Below are 8071 nucleotides of genomic sequence, written 5' to 3'. Positions count from 1 at the left end.
GTCATACAGCTCGCGAGTCATACAGCCCATGAGTTCGACACTAGGCAAATAATGCCCATGAGTTCGACACTAGGCAAAAACAGCCCACGAGTTCGACAGATACAACACGGCGCGTAATGTGTCGGTCTCGTGGGCCTTGTTGGCTTAGTGTCGAACTCATGGGCTGTATGACTTGCGAGCTATATTACTCGTGAGCTGTATGACTTGTGAGCTATATCACTCGTGGGCTGTATGACTTGTGAGCTGTATGACTTGTGGGCTGTATGACTCCTGTGTGTCGGTCTCGTGACGTGCACCCGGGGTAACTGCATGGGACGCACGTAAAGTGAATGGACAAGATTGGTGACTTTATCAATCCTATGGGTACAATGCTTTTCCACTTCCCCCAGTACGTCGGGGCAAGTGAGACAATGGAGTACTCCTGACTTAAGTGTTATCTTAACCTTAATTATGGATAATATTTCCAAAAGCAATATCACATAGTTGTATTGACTTATGGTCAAACTATGATGGTTTTTTTTTTTTTTTGGATATTTCTTTGCGCGTTTTATTTTTTCGCGATTTACAAATAAGGGCTTAAGTGTTCAACTTACCCAACTTTACCTATAAAAAGGTTCGGGATAGAAAGCTAAACGAAGAGCATACACTATAGAGCGAGGGAATCTATTGTAACAACAACAATGGAGCATGCACGCGTGGACAAAACATTCCCAAATCGCTGCGAGACTTGTCTCGGAAAGCCAAACTATGTACAATGTAAATGTGTATAGGACGCCCCATCATTACTATCATTTCACAACTGGATATCATCGTATCATCATCACCATGATTATCAATCGTATCTTGGTATTACGCCAAGCAATCTATCCACTACTATCAATGTGTTTTGTTGTTGTTGTTGTTGTTTTTTTTTTCATGTCACCAGTTTAGGCCTATCAACAACAACTTCACGAAATCACTTACCTATTTTTCAGCATCATCACTCTCATCAGACAGAATAAGAATTGCGACAGGCAATATATTCATACTCGATCCCTCCTCCGATGCCCACATGGCCTACCACCATAGTGTAAGACGAACCAATAAAATGATGAAGAGAAACGAATAACACTGTCCTTTTTTCTTATTGTTTGTAAGAACAGTAGCCGCATTGATGCGTACAAAATAGCGGGTACCGAGTGCGCTCCAAAACTCGACTTCTTTTTATACTCGTAACTTTTTATTAAAAATTATGATAGATATAGAAACAAAAAGAAGCTAAGTTCACCTGGCATTAATTGCTATGAGATTTCCAGCTAGGTTCATGAGTTTACCTGTGTACAAATTATTTGTTTGTCGACTGCCACCCAAGAAAGGATGCCATGCGTGATAAGGTGATGTCCCTCCTTGGGAGGGGAGGGGGGTATCCATCTACCAGTCATTATACCATCATTCCACCGGTGACCTTATTCCAGCTGCTCTTCATCACCGCCATAAACTAAACGCCGGGCTAACCGCCCTACTCTGATTGGTTCATTGACCTTGTCTGCCCTGGTGTTCTCGACGCCGCACTCTAGGATCACGTTCAAAACCTCTGTGTACAGCATAATACTCTATCCAGATACACAATATCATTATGATTTTGGCAGACGTATCGGTACCGTACTGTGAGCGTGCGTTATGTTATGATCTATGTGGAATGGATACGATTGCGCTCGTATGACAGATAAAGCGAGAGGGGAGAGACTGTAAAGTTGGATAAGGACGGGTGTCCCCAACATTCAAAGGTTGGGAGCTTTAGAATTATTGTGAGTAAGTAACTGTGAATGTTTTCATTCCTAATAACACAAACTTACTTAAACGATTCTCTCTGTATTTGCTAGATAGATAGATAGATAGATAGATAGATAGATAGATAGATAGATAGATTTTATTGACTCTTCCGACCCCATTCCGGGGTATGAGAGTAAAACACATAAATACAAGATATGGTCATTACAATAACAAAGAACACATGTTTGTGATATATTACAATGATGTATATTTTAAAAAAGTCTATACCTACTAAACATATATACAGTGATATACAAATTGGCAAGCAAGGTTAACTAATCGTATGAACCATACGACCAAACAATCGTAACGTACAACTACTATAGATCAAGTATCACCGGATGCTTAATTTTTCTACCACTACGAGTTACAATATTTTCTTTCTTGACAAAAGTACACTCAACTTGTTCAGGCTTCTGCAAATTTGCAAAATATGACATGATCAGCCTCACAAATAATACTAGTCTTTTAAGCTGTCCTAAATGCAAACATGAAAATAATCTGGACATGTGTACTGAGCAAGGACGTTCAACCAAATAATGATTGCTTAAATATAACTGTCTTTCCTTTTCAAAGAAAGGGCATACGAAAACATAGTGAAATTCATCACCTGTTTCATGTCTATCACAACAAGGGCATTGAACATCCCTTTCATCAAATGACTGTACAAATCTCCTATTGTTAACCGGCAACTGATTTGACCTACATCTAAAACGGCTCAATGAAATTCTATCCCTCTTACTCAACTGGACTAAATACCTTTCAAAGAGACTGTATTCGTCTTAAAAATCCTATAATTTAAACATACTCTATTTGCCATCAAATCCTGTTTAGACATATCACTTAATCTCAGCGTCAAGGTGCTCAATATCCAGCTATTACTAAATCCTTCCCCATTTCTTAGCCATACAACACCAAGACCAGCATGGTTTAAAATTTCCTCAATATGAGATATCCACTTAAATACAAAGGCCGTGTCCCGTTGACTCATTAATCTTTGTGTATAAAACCTGAATGAATATTTAGCAGAAGAGCCCCTTACGATCCTCAGCCAGAAGCTAACCATACGATATTTGACAGTATTAGCCAGTCGTGTTCTCCCGGTTTCTGCATATACCATACAATCTGGTGTAAATTCATTTACACATAACAACGATTTCAAGAATTTCCTATAAAAAATTTCGACTTGACTTAAATCCTCAAAACCCCAAACTTCACACCCATACAATAGTATTGGTAACACTAACTGATCAAACAACTCGCATTGAATATCCACAGGAAGCTTGAGTTTCTGAGCCTTTACTGACATAGAAAAAAGTGCTTTCCTTGCCTGTGACACCTGCTTAGAAATACCCTTCTTAAAACTTCCATTGCAATTAAATGGAATACCTAAATAAACAAAATTATCCACTACATCAAGTTCGTCTTCACCAAAACTGAACAATGGAAAGTAACGTACTTTGCCTCTTGAAAAACAAGGAAAAGTAGAAATTACGCGGTGCGTAATATATGTCCCCGCCGGAAGTAGCATTTTGTAGCAAAATGTGCAATATAGGTCAAAAATCAAGGTCAAAGGTCAAAGAAGTCAAAGGTCAAAATTCTGTGTAAAAGTTTTGAAGCCCTCACCTAGTGCCATCACATAAAGCAAACGGAATCGAAATCGGGTTAGAAATGGCGAAGGAGTAGCATTTTATAGCCAATGTACAATACAGGTCAAAAGTCAAGGTCAAAGGTCAAAGAAGGCAAAGGTCAAAATTCTGTGTAGAAGTTTTGAAGCCCTCACCTAGTGCCATCACATAAAGCAAACGGAATCGAAATTGGGTTAGAAATGGCGGAGTAGCATTTTGTAGCAAAATGTACAATATAGGTCAAAAATCAAGGTCAAAGGTCAAAGAAGGCAAAGGTCAAAATTCTGTGTAGAAGTTTTGAAGCCCTCACCTAGTGCCATCACATAAAGCAAACGGAATCGAAATCGGGTTAGAAATGGCGAAGGAGTAGCATTTTGTAGCAAAATGTACAATATAGGTCAAAAATCAAGGTCAAAGGTCAAAGAAGTCAAAGGTCAAAATTCTGTGTAGAAGTTTTGAAGCCCTCACCTAGTGCCATCACATAAAGCAAACGGAATCGAAATCGGGTTAGAAATGGCGAAGGAGTAGCATTTTGTAGCAAAATGTACAATATAGGTCAAAGGTCACGACTGAAATTCTGTGTAGAAGTTTCAAAGCTCCCATGTAGTGCCATCACATAAAGCAAACGGAATCGAAATTGGGTTAGAAATGGCGAAGGAGTAGCATTTTGTAGCAAAATGTACAATATAGGTCAAAAATCAAGGTCAAAGGTCAAAGAAGGCAAAGGTCAAAATTCTGTGTAGAAGTTTTGAAGCCCTCACCTAGTGCCATCACATAAAGCAAACGGAATCGAAATCGGGTTAGAAATGGCGAAGGAGTAGCATTTTGTAGCAAAATGTACAATATAGGTCAAAAATCAAGGTCAAAGGTCAAAGAAGTCAAAGGTCAAAATTCTGTGTAGAAGTTTTGAAGCCCTCACCTAGTGCCATCACATAAAGCAAACGGAATCGAAATCGGGTTAGAAATGGCGAAGGAGTAGCATTTTGTAGCAAAATGTACAATATAGGTCAAAGGTCACGACTGAAATTCTGTGTAGAAGTTTCAAAGCTCCCATGTAGTGCCATCACATAAAGCAAACGGAATCGAAATCGGGTTAGAAATGGCGAAGGAGTAGCATTTTGTAGCAAAATGTACAATATAGGTCAAAAATCAAGGTCAAAGGTCAAAGAAGTCAAAGGTCAAAATTCTGTGTAGAAGTTTTGAAGCCCTCACCTAGTGCCATCACATAAAGCAAACGGAATCGAAATCGGGTTAGAAATGGCGAAGGAGTAGCATTTTGTAGCAAAATGTACAATATAGGTCAAAGGTCAAGGTCAAAGGTCACGACTGAAATTCTGTGTAGAAGTTTCAAAGCTCCCATGTAGTGCTATCATATAAAGCAAACAGAATCAAAATTGGCTCATAAATGACAGAGAAGTAGCAAATTGAAGATTTTGATCACACACGGACGCACACACGGACACACGGACGGACACACGGACGGACGGACGGACGGACGGACACACACACGTACGGAGCCCGTTTCATAGTCCCCTGCTCGAACTCGTTCGGCGGGGACAAAAAAATAGTATTGACACTTAGCTCCCAATCTTTACAATTTCGATGCAATGCATTCAAAGCCAACTGAAGCTCTTCTGCACTGTCGGCTGAAATAAGAGTGTCATCTGCATACAACAATGTATATTAATGTATAAAAAGATCATCATTAACTTCTTTGTCTAAAATATCAACACAAACTTTTTTGAACAAACAATGTAGTCCCTTGAAACGACAACTCAAAAATAATTCAAAATCATGGAGATATATTGCAAAAAGCAGAGGCGATAAATTGTCACCCTGCCGTACACCAACATTACACTGAAAAGCCTTAGAATGTTGACCATCTAGATAGACAAGATTTGGCTTGAGCATACATATTCTTTATAACTGTAAACACCTTACCATCCACACCAGACCTCAACATTTTATGCCAAAGTGATACCCTATCAACCATATCAAAGGCTTTCTTAAAATCAATGAATGCACAATAAATCCGTCTAGACAAATATATATCAATTAAAGTTTTTTTTTTAAACAAAGGCGTGATCCATTGTAAAATATCCAGCTCGAAAGCCAGTTTGTTCTTCCCCAAGCATACCTTGATTATTAAGGTAAGTTGTTATTCTATGATTCAAAATAGAAGTGAATAACTTCCTCAAACAGCTTAAAAGTGTTATTTCACGATAATTATCTGGGTCTGGTAAGGAAACTGTTTCTGAAAGACGTACTTTTGAGCCACTTTCCCAAAGTGATTGTCTTGAAGGGTGAATGACGCTTTATCAAGGCTGCCCTACTTTGGCAAAAGAAACCAGGTCACATTTTTATCAATAATGACTTTTTCATTGATTTGGCATATTTGAGGCATGTTCTATTTAACGAAAAATTCCAAAAGTTATAATTTTGGCCCATTTCAGAGATATTCGGGTGGCAAATGGAAGCAAGTGCACAAAATTGCATTACAGAAATTGGCAAAAGAAAGCAAATAACCTTATGATATGATTGTCACTTGCTTCCCTTTGCAATTTTTTTAAAAAATATTTACACACAATCTAAAATACTTTGCAAAAGGATTAAGACAGTAACATCCTTATGATATGATTGTCACTTGCTTCCTTTTGCCCATTTTTTATGTTTGCTACAAATCTATAACACTTTGGCAAAATGAAGCAGGTAATATTCTCAAGATATGATTGTCAGTTGCTTCCTTTTGCCAGATTTTTATGTTTGCTAAAAATATGAAATACTTTATCACAAGGAAGAGTACTACAACCTCATGATATGATTGTCTCTTGCTTCCTTTTGCAAGACTTTTTTCATGTTTGCTACAAATCTATAAGAATTTGGAAAAAGGAAGCAAGAAACATAATCATGACTTTTTATAGGAATATCAAAATTATTCGAACTGTCATATGTGCATCACCATATGACTTGCACGAATACAAACATTATATCTCAAAATTTCCATTCTGAAGGGCCTACCCAAAAATATATTTTCTTCCTTCGTTACATTCGTACTCGATGTCACTTGCGTCATTTTGCCAGAGTAGGGCAGAAGGTTTTACGTTGCATTCCTGATATGACTTTGTACATGACACAATTTTTATGACATTATTTTTATTTATCAAAATTAGCAAATATTGCTGCCAATCGTAAGAAAAAAAATGCATGCAGACCTGCCCTATAGCCAACTAGCCAACACCTCACATCTTGCACAATACACCGCTGCACTTTTCCCCTCATTCTTCCCTCCCTTCTCCTTATCGCCACTCAGTGAGTGGTGACTTATTATGTTATATTCTTACAATGTTGTATTGTTTAGACAATCAATTCTGAGGCCATTGTCCTCGTCAAGCGCTTGATTATGACGATGGTCTCCTGAATTTCTGTACATCGAGAATTGCTTAATTTGTATTCGAGCAAGAGATATACTGTAATTTATGTTTGCATAAATGTATGCTCGAAATAGTTTATTTTCATTTTGAATTATATAAGGGGAAAGTTGAGTATTTGATTTAGTCATTTGTTTGCTTTAATTGTCAGATTTAATTTATATATAAAATCAGATTCAGAAATCAGAACTTCTTGGGAGGCGCGAGAAAATAACTCCTGGGCCGGTGAGCGGAAGTTGGTTTAGTGCATTGGGCGTGAGATCCCCGCCGTAGGCGTGTGATTTGGTAGACCCGTGGTATTGTCTTTTAAAGATCGATGTATCTATAGGGGAAATTGTACAAATCATCTGATTTTTACCAACATATCCGAAATTAGAATATCTGTGAAAAAAAAAAAACAACCTTCAGAACCCATTTACGAAGCAGTGATCTTCAATAACGACCGTTCGCTGGCACAGACAGCTCAGTAATGGCTGTGGCGTTAGTGATTCATTACTGCTGCATGTTGACCTGTGAAGGGTGGCTGCGAGATTGTGTGTTGGCGTACATATATTATGTATGAGTATATGTGTAAAATCAAAGAGTTCCTGATAGTATTACACCTTTGTTGTGTTTATGCATGTTTTGTAGAGTCCCATGCAGTTACAAACACACACACACACACACACACACACGTGTAATCTCTCCTCTCTTTCTCGTTCTCTCTCGCGCCCTCTCTTTATATACATAGCATATTGTAATGTAGTACCAGGGAAGTGGGAATTAAATACAATGTATGTGAGTATACAAATAATAGTTATAGTACACAGTACGTCGCCTCAGAATGCATCAAATCGGGAGTTGTTTCCCTTGGAACAACAATGGCAGCGGTATGTTACACATACCTTACTGAACAGCTGACAATAAAGGAGGTATGTAGGCCTACAAGGCAAGTTCACCTCGTCTTTCATTGGTCATATTGGTTTGACGATGAACGGTTGCGTAAAACTTGTGTGCTCTTGAACTGAACGGGTTTCTCACTTTGTACAGTGAGGACACGTATAGTAGCAGTGGGGAAATATATACAGCGATACATGTATATACGCCAGCGACTAAACTCGTCAGCCATATCGTCTCTCGATATCTTGTGTTATCGATACTCCTCCGTGAGGTCAATGTGTGTTGTGCAAATTCGCTCGATACAAACCGCGGTCGCTGTTGGGA

At 38.4% G+C, this 8071-nt stretch overlaps 1 pseudogene; it reads right to left on the bottom strand.

The window, feature by feature from the left end:
• Positions 1–1445: 1445 nt before the first annotated feature.
• On the bottom strand, positions 1446–5433 carry LOC140246796 (uncharacterized; annotated as a pseudogene).
• Positions 5434–8071: the final 2638 nt, after the last annotated feature.

This window comes from Diadema setosum, chromosome 3, assembly GCF_964275005.1.
Source record: "Diadema setosum chromosome 3, eeDiaSeto1, whole genome shotgun sequence".
Classification (NCBI taxonomy): Eukaryota; Metazoa; Echinodermata; class Echinoidea; order Diadematoida; family Diadematidae; genus Diadema; species Diadema setosum.
The sequence above is the reverse complement of the archived record's forward strand: the minus strand, read 5'-3'. Positions and strand labels throughout refer to the sequence as shown.